The 15,538-nt window shown below is 45.2% G+C and overlaps 1 protein-coding gene across 11 annotated transcripts in view; it reads left to right on the forward strand.

Moving 5' to 3' along the window:
• The window catches only part of SPATS2L (spermatogenesis associated serine rich 2 like), a 182,970-nt gene that overhangs the window by 148,340 nt on the left and 19,092 nt on the right, over positions 1 to 15,538 (forward strand). The gene's annotated exons all lie outside the window — the stretch shown is intronic.

Here is a 15,538-nt window from a genome sequence, read left to right on the forward strand (position 1 = left end):
AAAGCATTCCTAAAGAAAACAGAAGACGGTAAGGAGCCAAAGGGTTAGGGTATGTGCTGGGTAACCGGGTTGCAGAGAATGGGGGCTGGAGGGGATAATATGTTTAGGCCGCTTTGCTTTCAAAAAGGAAAGGGAAATCAGTCAAATCATGCCTCCTGTATAAAGTGGCCAGACATGTTCCTGGACCCGGTGTTTATTTTCTCTTGAAACAGTGCCAGGAAATTGGAAGTAGGTCAGAAGTTTCCCAGCTCCCCCGACCAGAAGCCCTCGCCCACCTTCCCTTTTCTGTCAGCTTTCCCTGTCTTGGAGTTCACTCCTTCCCTGCAAGGGCAGGTGAGCCTCCTGCTGCCCCCTACAGGCCGGGGGCTCCTCACGGTGACCCCAGTCACTACACCTTGCGTGCGTGTTCAGTCACTCAGTCGTGAACGACTCTGTGTGACCCCACTGGGTGACACACCCCCCTTCCGGACTGTAACCAACCAGGCTCCTCTGTCCATGGAATTTTGCTGAAGCAGGTTGCCATTTTCTCCTCCAGATCATATTCCCAACCCAGGGATTGAACCTGTATCTCCTGGGTCCCCTGCATTGGCAGGTGGATTCTTTACCGCTGAGCCATCCAGGGAGCCCCTACTACACCGTAGGACCTTATAAGGGGCTCTCTGTCTCCTTTTTCTTTTCTTCCTTTTAATGACTGAAACTCATTTTGTATCCCTGGTAATCTCAGCGTTTTGATGACCATGTGGTCGCCCCCCCACCTCCCCGCCAGAGTGACAGATTTGCATGTTAACCAGCTAACAGAGTCTGTTAAAGCTCTCCTCCAGCCAAAAGAATGACTCTAAACGTGAGAATTGCCGGCTAAACAGAAAGCCACTTTGAGATAAGTATATCTTGTGCATCTCTCAAATCCCCCTCTGAAGGAGAGCTCTTTATCTGCTGCTAAAGCCCTGTGGGTAGCCAAGCAGAACCACACACAGACCACCAGGGTGGTCAGCAGGGTGGCCCCACACACAGACCAGATATCATTGCTGTGACATTTTAAATGTTATGTCTTTTTCTGGGATATGAACTCGAGAAGGCCTCCCCAAGAAGAAGTTGTCAGTGGGGCTGTTGCATTTCAGAGCAAGCCAGGCAGCAGTCTGTCCCATATTCCCACTTTGCTGCTTCTCGGGTGCCCAAATAACATCAAATTCTTGGAGCAGGCAGCCTTGGAACTACTTCAGCTTGAGTCCAAATGAGACCATTTGTCTTCACTTTTGCAGATTTATCACATAACAGGATTCTTCTTCTTTGGTTGTTTCTTCCCCTCCCCCTGCTCAAACTCCCCAAAATTTAGCTGCCTTTTCTAATATCTGGCTCGCCATACAGTGCTAAAAGCCGAGTTTTTCTTTGCCCTTTGGGTTTTTTATTTGTTCTCTTTGTGAATAACTCAGCATTGACTGAAAGATGATGCCTGAGAATTAATATTTACTTCTCTCAGTACCAAAGTATATGTGTATGCACTATAATTACAAACTCTAGAGCTCTGTGGTCATCCTCTGCTTTGGTACCAGCCCCAGAGATGCTGATTTCATCTGGGCATAAGTGAACCCAGAAATAGGGTTTTTGTTTTTAAAGATCCCATGGTGATTCTCTTGTGCATCTGTGGTTGAAAACCACGGATTGAGAGTCCTGCAAAGGGGGGATGATATGTCTGGGGCTAGAGCAGTGTTCCCAACCAGATGAATTTGCCTTCCCCCAGGGAGATAGTTGGCATGTCTGGAAATATTTCAAGTTGTCACAGCTGCAGAGAGATAGTGTTTCTGGCATCTAGTAGGCAGATACCAGGATGCCACTATTAATACTTACCCTAGTATGCAGTCCATGGGGTCGCAAAGAGTCAGACACGACTGAGCGACTTCACTTTCGCTTTTCACTTTCATGCATTGGAGAAGGAAATGGCAACCCACTCCAGTGTTCTTGCCTGGAGAATCCCAGGGACAGCGGAGCCTGGTGGGCTTCCGTCTGTGGGGTCGCACAGAGTCGGACACGACTGAAGCGATGCAGCAGCAGCAGCAGTATGCACAAGACAGCCTTCCCCACCCCACCCCCAACCCCCACCAAAGAACGATCTAGTCCAAGACATCAATAAGGCTGAGAAAGCCTGAGTGAGAGGAAAGGGAGACAAAGATCTCACCAGTCCTTCTGCATGGTCTGCTGCAGCTCCTTGAGTGAAGGGTGGAGATTCCTCCCTTTGCAACCCCTACCACCACCCAGAAGCTCTCTGCCCCACCTCCAGCAGCCCTCCTAATCCACCACTGCAGACAAGAGAAGGGAGATTTCCTTTCCATGCCCAAATCATTCACATGCCCCCCAGTGCAGCCATAGTGTCTTCTCTTTTCACAGCAGTGCAGTAGGAAGGCATTTCTCCCATACTTCCTGAAACATAAACCTTCTTGCTACACATTTTAAAGGTCAAATTACATTATTGTTTCCTTAAGACCAGCAGAAACAATTACACTGAAGTGTAGAAAATTGAGGACTTTGTTTCTTTATCTATTTTTCATTATAGAATTCAAGTCAGTCCTTAGGAGAAAATGGAAAAATTAAGAACTGAAAGTTGTAGCTGGTGATAGACCATCACTTTCATTCACCATGCTGTCTCTGCTGAGTCTTTCTTTTTTTTTTTCTCTCATTTTGCAATAAAACCAAATAACGCAGTGGGGACCCGGATTCAGATGAAGATCTGAGGCATGTAAAGATATATACAGTAGGGAATTGTTCCATTAAGTGTCTGTCTGGGGAAGTATTCTTTTCCTCTGGCTTTAGCCAAGCAGCAATATTGCTCTGTGCTTCTGGCCACACATGGTATATATCCAACTACTCTGGTGACAGTGACATCCTCAGGTGGGCCTGCCCTTGTGCTGTTTACACTGAATGACAACAGAAGGTCTTTTTGCAATCTTACCATGCTGTAGTGGTTGGGCAAGTATTTGTTGACCCTCTCTTAGTTATAAGAGAATTACCCTCTTTTAATTAGGAGAATATTGAAATTAAGGCACTCTGTCTACTTTGATAGGTCAGTACAGGGGAAATATATATTAGGTGAAACAGGTCCTAGAATCAGATCTGTGCCTCAGAATAGATGCTATGACAACAAGCAAATCTGGCTTTTGAGTTCAGTCACATGGAGGATGCGGATGTCAGTGTGGGTAATGAGTTGAGACTCCGTTGTAAAACCATGTGACTGAAATAGGAAGCATTCTGAGTGCATCGAGAATGTCTGGGGCAGTGTGTTGGTCAGTAATAAAGTGATGCTTTCCTCTGTGCCCTTCAACAAAGGATGTTTATCACAGGATTACCATTAGGAGAGAGAGCTGACTAGGAACCTTTGTAGTCACTTAGTATTGTCACGTGAGGACTTTACCAGGCCTTTGATTTCCTGTTAAAATATCAACAACGTGTTAAATGATTGCTAGATTTTGCCAACTCCTTAGCCTACACACATGATGCAGATAAAACCAAGAGTTTACATATTTTATATTTTTTCCAAGAAGTTTAATACAAAGTCTCTATGTCCTTCTGCCCTCCAAGGGAATACAATCTTTTCATTGATCAAAGCCTATCCAAACAAGACTTTCTGACTAATCTCTTTTCTTCATCAGATGGTTTTCCAAGTGCCTACCTCCTAGTGACTTGTGTTATCCTGTGGAAATTAGACAAATCCATTCCCTCTCCCCACACTCATTATTGGAGGTTATGCCAGCATATTAAAGGAACGCACATTATGGAGATGAGCATACACTTGCAAAGGATATCGAGACAGTAGTAGAAGGAGCTAATAAATATATTTATGCCTCAAGAGAGCCGTATGTATGCTTTTCTGTCACTGGCCTAGCTGACAAACTGCCCCAAATGACTCCTTTTCCTTATTCGGCACCAGTCCAATAAACAGAAATCAGTTCCAGGATCCATTTCTGAAATTGTGAAAAGGGTAAATACCTTATGCCATGGAGGAACTCAAGGTTCCTGTGACTTTGTGTCTATGGCAAGTCCCCGTGGCACAACGCATTTCAAATCTTGCCTTGTTCGTGAATATGTGTCATTCTAAATAGAGGTAGCTCACTCTTGGGAAGTGAAAGCTTCTCTTTTCCTCTTTTCTTTCCTCCCCCAAATTTTTCTCCACATTAGATGTTTCCCCAGGGCCACTGCAAGGACCGAGTGAATCAGTCGACATGAAGGAAGAGCAGGCTGATAAATACAAAAAGTACAGAACTGGCCTTTTCAGTTTGGATACGGTCCCCGGGAAACCAGCATAAATAGCACCTTGTATTAATAGCCTTTGTGAGCTCCACGTGTGATTACCTCCATACGTCTTGTCAGCGGCACACTTAGCGTTGGAAGTCAGCTTTCTTTCACTGCAGCCTTCTTGCAGAATAATAAACCCAGAAGAAGAGCTAGAGGATAAGAAGTTGGTTCTGATTTCAGCTTGAAATCTGAAAAGATTTCTGAATCTTTTCAGCAAATGAAGGCTACCTGTCAAATCAGCTTCAGAACATGCTCCCGAATAGGAATCATTAAGTTTTCATCATAGAACAGAGATATAAAAAGGAATTAAGCAAAGTGTGCTAACTATACAATCCCAAGAGAGTGTGTATCATTTGTATGTGTGTGTTTTTTAAAATTTAAAATGTAATCCATTTTCACTGAAAAAATAGACAAATTTGCTCCTATATATTAGGATAAATATAAAACACATTATTGTTTGAAAAGTGGAATATCCTAGAACACAATTTCAGAGTACATCTTGGAGCTTATTTGTATTTATTAGACCAGCACAGAGTGATAGTGCAGAGTCGAATGAGACCAAGGAGTAATTTGGGACAATTTATCATCTAGCACAGCAACAAATCATATAAAAGCTGCACCTGAATCTAATACAGTAGATTTCCTTACATGTATGTTACATTATTGCTCCAGTGACTGTTACCTTTGGTACTTAATAGGCCATATTGGAACAAAAGTGACATCTTCCTGGGTTTATTAACAACTTAATTAGGAGGCATGAGATGTGGATTTAGACAGGATAAGGTTTAAATCTCCTCTCCACATATTCTAGTACCGAATATATTGAGTTTCCTAACTTCTACTCAGATGCAAAACAAGGCTACTGTCACTTTCTGGAGTTTTATGAAGATTCATGTACAAGATATGCACTCTGCAGACTATTCTAGAAAATTTCTTGCCTGGCCCATGATAGAAGTTCAGTCTAGACTGGTTCTCTTCTCTTTCAGGTAAACATTTAGTAAATGTCTTTTCCTCTCTAGCAAGACACTGGGAGGAAGTGAATCCATTCCACCTTTCTGTTTACTGAGCATACACTGGATTGCAGCTATAAGATATGTATATTTCATCACAGCTTTTTACTGTCTACTCCCTGGTGAAGAGAGATGTAAGGCAAAGGAACCCCTGATTCCAAATGGCCACAGTTGTCACCACATCAGGCCTTCTTTCCCTTTCTGTCTTGCCATGCCTTCTCTCGACCTTCCCTTCCCTTCTCTTCATTCATCCACCTGGTACAGTAGAACCCCAGGGCTAGTGGGTGAATATCGAAACAATGCACGAAGGCAAATACTGCAATGGAGCTGGGCCTGGGGGAGGAAAATTCAATACCGCCTGGTTAAGGAAGGGTCGACCACAGAGGTGACATTTGAGCTGGTCTTTGAAGGAAGACTAGGAATTTGTCATCCTGGGAGGGAAAAAGGATTCCATGCAGAAGAAATAACACAAGGAGCCAGAAATAAGAGAAACCACAACATGATATGAGAGGAGTGTGTGCCCTGGGTCTCACTCCATCGAAGTGAATTTTGAGCACATCCCTCTCAAACCAAAAAATTTATTTATAAATAATTTATGTGTGCAATGATTGATCTGTATACTGAAGATTGGGAAAATCTACTTTTTGGAATGAAAAGTAAACACTTCCCTGGTGGTCTAGTGGTTAAGACTCTGCACTCCCAATGCAGGGGGCACAGGTTTGATCTCTGGTTGGGGAATTAAGATCCTGTATGCCACATAGCTCAGCTTAAAAAAAAAAAAGTATGTACATGCAGTTTACTATTTTCTTTATGCCCCTATTTGGGAAGCCATTGGCCTGTGCAGGTCCTGAAGATGAGGGCCAACAGATGAGCCTGGAGATGCTGGCTGGTGAGAGCCTTTTAGCCCAAACCAAGAAATACACATTCTCTCCTCTTCACATGAGTCAAAAGATGCAGGAGCCCTCAGGAGGCCAGAGCAGTGGCGGCTAGGCCTGACTGCCTTGGGTCAGAAGTGGGCCAGGATTTCTGTGACTTTTTCTTCTGTTCCCGAGTAGTGTTAACTGTGATTCATCACCATGATGGCTTCTGCCTAGATGCCCTCTTCTTTCAAAATTGGAGGGAAATGCAACAGTATTCAGAGTGGTTGGCTGTATTTTGGGTATGAGACAGAGATTTTACCTCATTTTATTTTGAAATTTGTTTTATCTTCTTTTCTACATTTCCCAGTTTTTTGTTTTTGGGTTTTTTTTTTAATGAGCATGTAAAATGAAGTAGAGCTGTAGGTGGCGCTAGTGCTAAAGAACCTGCCTATCAGTGCAGGAGACAGGAGACGCAGGTTTGATCCCTGGGTTGGGAAGATTCCCCTGGAGGAGGAAATGGCAACCCACTCCGATATCCTTGCCTGGACAATCCTGTGCACACAGGAGCCTGGGGCGCTACAGTCCATGGGTTCGCAAAGACTCAGACACGATTGAAGTGACTTAGCACAAGATGAAATAAATGAAGAATGTTACTACCTTAAGTGGTATCCTGGTGCTGTAAGACAATCAACACCACAGATAGAAGTTTGCGTTCTTTTCCATAGATGTAGTTTTGTTGTTCTTTTGTTTTTTTTAAAAAAGGAGATGGTAGTAAGTCATATCATTTTTATACCTATAGAAGCTGAAATACAGATAAGTTACTTTCCCTGAATGCTTATCTCCATGGAAAGAAACAAAACTAAGAAGTAGTCAGCAAAGATAAGAAGTTATATTATTCAGCCAAATCAGATGTAAAATTCTAAATAGAGATATATAAGGAATATAGATACTTTTTAATTGAACATGTGATGATATGGGATTTGTAGAATTTGCAGGATTTTGCAAATCTGATGTCATTTCTTAAATTCCAAGAAGAAAAAGGAATCCCTGTCCGTATTTGTTTGTTTTTCAATTAACTATTGTGTGTAAGGAACTCCAGGATTTTGTGTTGAGAGTTAGTCATTATGCTTCATCTGCACATGTCTATGCACCTCAGATGGTGTGGTGAAATATTCATCAACTGTAATTTAAATCATTATCTAATTCCAATATAAAATATGCAGACTAAGAGGTATTAACATTAACAGGTTATGTTACCTCTGATAAAAAAAAAAAAAAGGAAAAAAAAATGGCCTCAACCTGATTGGCAAATGGAGCCCAGCTGCCATGTTCACTGGCAGCCAGAGTGGGGTAGCTCTGCCGTACGTGTTAACTCTGATTCGTGCTCAGAGACATTCTACTTTATTTCCCTGAGAGTCACAATTTCTAGGCAGCTGTTCAAAGAGTTGCATCCCAACCCCAGCTGACAGGCTGTAGACATGCATGTTGGGTTTTGTATGTTTATTGCACAACACGTTGAAATTCAAGAAATCTTGAGATCAATTGTCAAATCACTGCTGCATCCAGAAAAAAAAATTCCAATTATAAGAAGAACGCGGGTTGTTGTGAAACTGAGATGCAAACGTGGACAGAGTAGAAGGTGAAAGACTCAGGAATCCCAACAGAAAGCTAAATAAATGAGTATAGCCGGCTCCTTGATAATGAGCTGTAGTGGTACATGGGCAAGTGGAGCTGGTTAGGAGAGCCATTTCTGGGATCACTCGGGAGGACCTGATCACGTGGGAAGTGAATGAAGGGGTGGCGTGGAAACTGGTGAGTGGTGAGAACAGTAACCAGCAGTCAGGGCAAGGAAGGGGGCCAGGATGGACATGCAGGGGAGGAAGAATATTTACCCTCCACCCTTCTGGGTTCTTGACTGAGACCCTGTTATAAAAGATTAACAAGAGAAAAACAAACAGACGTGTATTAACACGTGTGGACACCTCATGTACACAATGGGAGACACTCAGGGAAAAGTGAAGTGCCCACGGTGGCCTGGAATTCAGGATTACATACCATCTTAGTAGGGAAAGAGGAGAGGCATGTAGATCTCTGAGGGGAGAGGACATGATTTTTAGGAAAGATGAACTGGTCCTTAGAAGAGCAAATGGAAGGGATGCTGCTGCTGCTGCTGCTGCTAAGTCACTTAGGTCATGTCTGACTCCTTGTGACCCTATGGACCGTAGCCCACCATGTCTGACTCCTTGTGACCCTATGGACCGTAGCCCACCAGGCTGCTCTGTCCATGGAATTCTCCAGGCAACCCACTGGAGTGGGTTGTCATGCCCTCCTCCAGGGGATCTTCTCGACCCAGGGATCGAACCTGTGTCTCTTAGGTCTCCTGTATTGGCAGGCAGGTTCTTTACCACTAGCGCCACCTGGGAAGCCCAGGAGGTATGATAGCTTGTGACAAAGTCTGGCTGTGGTGTCAATTCTAGTCTCTCCTGTGACAAGAGTCAACATCCTCCCTGTTTGATGAAAATTCCTGGGAAAAGAGGCGGGTGTATGACAACTGAGCTCCTTTTGGACAATCTGTCTTGAAGCAGATTGGAGAAAGTGTCTCCCTGCATTTTCTGTTTTTCACTGCCCATGGTGTTCACAGTAATCAATATACCAAAGAGCCGTGTTTTGGGGTGTCATAGAGAAGGCAATGGCACCCCACTCCAGTACTCTTTTGCCTGGAAAATCCCATAGACAGAGGAGCCTGGCGGGCTGCAGTCCATGGGGTCGCTAAGAGTTGGACACGACAGAGCGGCTTCACTTTCACTTTTCCCTTTCATGCACTGGAGGAGGAAATGGCAACCCACTCCAGTGTTCTTGCCTGGAGAATCCCAGGGACGGCAGAGCCTAGTGGGCTGCCATCTGTGGGGTCGCACAGAGTCGGACACGACTGAAGCGACTTAGCAGCATTCTGCTAGTCTTCAGGGAGCAGAAGGGAGAAAGGAGGAACAGGGAACTGGCAGCCAGGCAAGAGCATGGGCGCCATTTGTAGACACCTGTTCTCCTGACCCCAGGAATAGAGAACCACATGTAGTCTTGCTGTGTGTGTGCCTGTCAGGCCAGGAACACCTTTGTTGACAGCAGCAATAGTTGAGAAACGGATGAACTGAAACCCCTGACTAGTTTTGCCCTGGGCCCAAGAATTCTTGGCAATATGTGGGGGAGTGGACTAGAAATGGTTCCCATGGTAAGAGTATAGTACACCCTAAGTGGCTAAAGGGAGGTTTTCTGCCCTCCACCTGGTGGGCACAATGCTTTCTTCCAGGGCAAGGGATGTAGATGCCTAAACTCCTGAGCAGTACAGGTGGTCTCTTCCATCAGCACCTGCTCCCAGCTCAGGGTCCACATAGCAGCCACTAGGCATGATGAGGCTGCCAGGCACTCAGCTAGCATTCCTCCCACGGTCACAGTTCTTACTCCTGATGCCGCAGTAAGGAGCAGAGCCCAAGGTGAGGGGAAATATTTGTACATTACCCTTTCTCTTTAGTGAAAGAAATGGAAATTGTTTATATAGAAAGTCTGGCTTTATGGCTTCTCATTGGTATGCTTTAAGCTATTTGATAGAGGCCAGGAAAGGACATGACTGAGTGCCTGAGCAACAAGGAGAGGTGAAACATCCCCTTTTGTTGTTGTTGTTACATGTTTAGTTGCTAAGTTGTGTCTCTCTGCGACCCCATGGACTGCAACACACCAGGCTTCCCTGTCCTTCACTATCTCCCAGAGTTTGCTGAAATTCATGTCCATTGAGTCTGTGGTGCCACCCAACCATCTCATCCTCTGTCTCCATGTTCTCCTCCTGCCCTCAATCTTTCACAGCATCAAAGTCTTTTCCAGTGAGTTGGCTCTTCACATCAGGTGGCCAAAGTATTAGAGCTTCAGCATCAGTCCTTCCAATGAATGTTCAGGATTGATATCCTTTAGGGTAGACTGGTTTGATCTCCTCGCAGTCCGAAGGATTCTCAAGAGTCTTCTCCAACACCACAGTTTGAAAGCATCCATTCTTCAGCGCACAGCCTTCTTTATGGTCCAGTTCTCACATCCATACATGACTACTGGAAAAACCTTAGCTTTGACTATACCAACATTTGTTGGCTAAGTGATGTCTTTGCTTTTTAATATGCTGTCTAGGTTTGTCAATAGCTATCCCCTTAGCATTCGGTAGAATCCTTCCTCCCTAGCCATCTCCACATTTCTTTTTTTAAAATTATTTATTTATTTTTGGCTGCATTGGGTCTTTGTTGCTGCGTGGGCTTTTCTATAGTTGCAGTGAGTGGGGGCTACACTCTAGTTGTGGTGTGTGGGCTTCCTGTGGTGGCTTCTCTTAGAGCAGAGCTCAGGCTCTAGAAGCGCAGGCTTCAGTAGTTGTGGCGTGAGAGCTCAGTTGCCCCACGGCATGGGGAATTTTCCTAGATCAGGGATTGAAGCATGTACCCTGCCTTGGCAGGTGGATTCTTCACCACTGGATCACCAGGAAGTCCAGTCTCCACAATGTTTTTCTCTCTTAAGGGACCAGCAGTCCAGAGGCTCTGCCTCGTGCTCATCCTCCTGGCTAGCACGGACTGTGTCTGCTTCCTGAAGCTCTACTCCGCTTGGTTCTCCTTGGCAGCCCAGGAGTTAAAGCTCTACATGGAAGCACTTCATCCACCAGAAGGTCGTGAAGCAGAACCATCTGGGATCAGATGCTCACAAGCAGTTTCTCTCACTATGGCCTCCCTGAGGCCAGCACAGGAAGATGAAGTGTGGCCTAGTTTTAACTCTTTAACATCTGACTCCGGCTGCTGTTGGAGATTGATCTTGTTCAGCTCCCTTTGAAATCCTACCTTCCCTTCCTCCACATCTGCCGGTAGCTTCTGCTCTCCTGCTTCTCACCCAGTGACAGGCCGGTGGCTGGTCCCCATCAGGGCATCTTTATTCATGAAACACAGCCGACTCTACATGGCTCCTCCGAGCTCTCAAATGAAGCCGTTTGGTTTCTCTGTGTCTTTGCCTCCACATTTAAAGAAGTCTTTCACAGAGAAGAACATGATAAATCTCTTCCTGCAGAAGTGGCTTGCTGATTCTTTTTATTATTGTTATGATTAGTCCTCTATAGAAAGGAATCAAGACAGTGGAAACATTTTTATAAAATGACACTTTATCTCTGTGATTAACTATATAATAAACCCTAAAGCCTCGGCCATGGTAATCTTCCTCTCCTTACACCTTATTGCTTTAATAATAAAAGCTTTTTTATGGCAACAGGATAAAATTTTACTATCTAGGCAGTTTAGATAAAATGAGAAGATGTGTTTTTGGAAGGATAAAGGGCACGTCTGAAACATGTGAGGTCAGCATGGGTTTTTTGTGAGCTCGGTTTATGTAGAACATGTTCGATAGTGTCTGTCTTCAGTCTGGTGCCCTCCTGAGGACTTTATCCAGCCATTTAGAAAACTTTCAGTGGTCAGCAGAAAGCCGATTAAAGACTTCTGTGTTTCTTCCAACTATCACCTTTGAAAGCAAAAATACCCCAAATATAGAACTGCAGAATTGCAGTGTGGGGAAAGTACAAATTTCAATAATTTATTACACTCCCAATTTGCAAACAGAATCATTCTCTACATGTTTTGATTCTGAGCCAAACCCTGTGAGGTTTTGTGAATATCATTGTACTTTTATTCATAAGCTTGTGTCTCAAATGATTAGATTCCATCAGTGACAAAAGTTATATAAATTTTTGCATAAACATGATTTATATGCAAGCACTACAATATACCAATTAAGGAGTTTCATTACTGTTATGCTGTAGAAAAATGAATATGCTGTCTTCCCTTCCATTCATCACTATCAAGCCATTTTTGTCGAGCAGCCCACAATAGTCTAAGATCATAAAGTCTAAGAACGGAAGTTTTTTAAAACTGCGTCAGAGTTTCTCTGAAGAATAAATGATTAAGCAGAGACCTGAAGGAAGCTGCCAAGTGAAGGAGATGAAAGGCAGGGTTGGGGAGGAAAGGTCTGAAGGTCAGGAAGGTAACAGGAAGGGCATGTGCCAGAGCCCTGTGGTGAGGGGAGAGAGGAGCTCATACCTCCCAGGGTGTTTGTTAGGACACTTGAATAAATTCACTGTAGTGATGCACTGGTGCTCTCCCTAATGTGCGGGGCACAGGGCACACTCTCGGAGTGTAAGTTACAAACAGCTCTCATTTGGAGGCTGCTGTCTGTCTACACACAGTGGTACCTTGAAAGCCCACATGTGACCTTTCTGCTTCTGCAGCAGGGATGGGACAGTGACATTGATTTTTCCGTGGCTCGTCAACTCTCCCGTGCCATTCCTCCCTCCTCCCCTCCCTGTCTCCTAACTCCCTCCTGGGTTTTGCCCAGCACCCTCTGCCCTTGCCCAGCCCACAGAGTTGTTTCCCATCAGACAGCCCTTCAGTGTGTATATCTCTGTCCTCGTGTCTCTAGAAATTTCCATGGGACTTGTGAATGGCACTGATGAAATTGCTCAGAAAGTTGGACATGACACCAGGCACTGTGGGCATTTAGAAGGTGTTAGGCACGGGGACTTCCCTGGTGATCCAGTGGTTAGGACTCTACGATCTGGCTGCTAAGGGCACGGGTTCGATCCTTGGTTGGGGACCTAAGATCCTGCAAGCCTCAGGGAGCAGCCATAAAGGTGTTAGACACAGCCTTTCCGCTTGGACCTTCCTTTGAATTGGCTCTCAGCGCGCTATGATGCTGTTTCTTTGCTGTCTGACAGCCTGCCAGAGGACTGGCCAGCCTCCACTGTCCCATCCTCCTTTTCAACTTCCACACCCTCTTCCCTTAGTCTTCCCCTCCAGAAACCTGCTGCCTTGAAAGGACGACAGAATACAGTGGAATTCTCAGGTACACCTTACTGATTCTCACAGGAGAGGTCCTGGGGCGCTGCTTGGGGCCAGCACCTTAATCCTGCTTTGCATCCAGCTCATATATTCTGAGCAGGGTCTTGATGCAGCAGAGATCCCTTGGCTCACCTTTACGCATGAGTCTTGAAAGCAATCATACATAGCAGTGCTTGAATTACTAAGATGCTTGAGGACAGTCTTTGTTGAAATACCCAGAGGAGTGGAGGCATAGTTTGATGCCAACTTCACAGGCTTTTCACATCCTCCAGTGGGCATTAAACAGATTAACAATTTATTGTGTGTGGCCTTCATCCCTCCTGTTGCTAGCCCAGGAGGCCTGAACTAACCGTGGTGTGAATGTCCAGCTTTGTTTAATACATGTTAGACCTAGGGATACAGATTATACCCCAAATGTCCATCTTGTAAACTCTCTGAGCACGTAATTATGTTAACAAGTTTAATCAACAAAGATTAACTGTGATCTTATAGCTGATAAAGAAATTAGCAAAGGCCCCTTCCTACACCACCTTCCTCACCCAGCACATGGACACACCGCAGGGTCCATGGTCCTGTTTGGGGACTGAGGCCATGGGGATTGTGGAAGCTGTCGTGGCATGCTGACTGCAGTCTGCCCCGTCCCGTCCCTTGAAATCTAAAGACACCCCATCTGGTATCATGTGCACCTTGCATGATCTCAGAACCTGCAGACCCTAATCACAGGCTTCTGGTTGATGGAGGGTGGGGAATCCTAAGTTCCCCTTCCCACCATTGTCATTTTCTTCTCTCTCCATCTGTGTCTCACTGTTTCCCCCATAAGCTCAACAGCTCCTCTCACGTTCTTCCTCTCTGCTCCCCCAAAAGAATGTGTCGGCTCCACAAGGATGGCAGGAATCCGTTTTGTTTTTTTTTTAATCCACGGCTGTATTCCCAGCCCCACCCTCAGCTAATATTTGTCCAGTGGCTGAATGACGTGTCAGTCTCTCCACAGACTAGAGTTTCCTCCTGCTCTTTGTGGCCTATCCTGTATAGCCACCCCAACTGGGCAACCCGGCTTCACTGTGTTGATGAAGAGAATAGAGTAAGTCATACATGACCTGCAGCCCATAAGTCAGCGGAGTCCCAGCCCCCGGACTCCAGTTCCATGTCCGCGGAAAGTCAAAAGCCCTGAGATTTGTGTTAGTCCAGGGACGTGGGCCAGACCCCCACATTCTCACCTGCACTCTGCCTTCAAGCTGTGACCTCTTCCCATCTCCTCAGCCCTGCACTGATGCAGACTTGAAACTCAGCCTCTTCCTCAGTCTGTGTGTGTGAGGGTCTGTGGTGTGTGTGTGTGCACACACACTCAGACCGTTCACACGGAGTGTGGTGAAGGTCTGGATGCCCCAAGCAAGGCTTACCTCACACACCTCACAGTGGACACCTCACAGTAGCACATGTGGTCCTTCTACTTCTGGAAGCTCCTTTGCTCTCCTCACTACCAGTGATTTCTCCCAGCCTCTTCACCCTTACACAGCTCCCACCGTCCTGGCTGACTCTCTCGCTTTTCATCTCCCTTTCTTTGTTGTTAAGTTGTGTCTGACTCTTTGCAACCCCGTGGACTGCAGCACACCAGGCTTCCCTGTCCTTCACTATCTCCCAAAGTTTGCTCAAACTCATGTTCATGGAGTCAGTGATGCTCTCCAACCATCTAATACTCTTTTGTCCCCTTCTCCTCCTGCCTCAATCTTTACCAGCATCAGAGTCTTTTCCAATGGGTTGGCTCTTCACATCAGATGGCCAGAGTATTGGAGCTTCAGCTTCAGCATCAGTCCTTCCAATGAATATTCAGGGTTGATTTCCTTCAGGAATGACTATAAAAATTCAAAGCATTTTCTCAGGCAGAATAGCTTAGCATGTTGTCATCATTTGGGCTCCTGCCTCCAGATCTCTAGGTTCTCACCTAAGCTCCCTACTAGCTTATCCATTACCTTTGTTTTCCTAATCTAGCACAGAATTGTCCGCTCCATTCACTTGGCCTCTATGTAGCTGCATTTGTGAACTTTACAGGAAAGCTAAATATACCTGATAATCGCAGGAGTACAAGCCTATTGACTTAACCCAGCATTTCATACAATCCATGAACATATGCTGGTGTATGATCTCCAGAAAGAAACACAAGAAACTGGTAGCAAATAGATACCTCCAGGCATGGGGACTGAGTAAACTGGGACAGAGATGGGACAAAGACTTTCTTCTCGCCGTCCATCTTTCTGCATCATGTATTTCCTATATTTAGAACACTGACATCATATGTACTTAATGGCAATAAATTAGGCACAGTCTTCCTGATATGCTAATTACGCCAAAGTGGTCATAGCCGGTGACCTTAAGCTACGTGTCTGCACTTGATGGTTTAGGTTTCAAGCCTAGTTCTGGAGAATTTGCCATTCCTTGTTCACATCAGTTCTTTCCATTAGGATTTCCTGATTGGAAAGAGCCAAGC

Source organism: Giraffa tippelskirchi, chromosome 3 (assembly GCF_054371585.1).
Source record: "Giraffa tippelskirchi isolate mGirTip1 chromosome 3, T2T-mGirTip1v1.2.pri, whole genome shotgun sequence".
Lineage (NCBI taxonomy): Eukaryota > Metazoa > Chordata > Mammalia > Artiodactyla > Giraffidae > Giraffa > Giraffa tippelskirchi.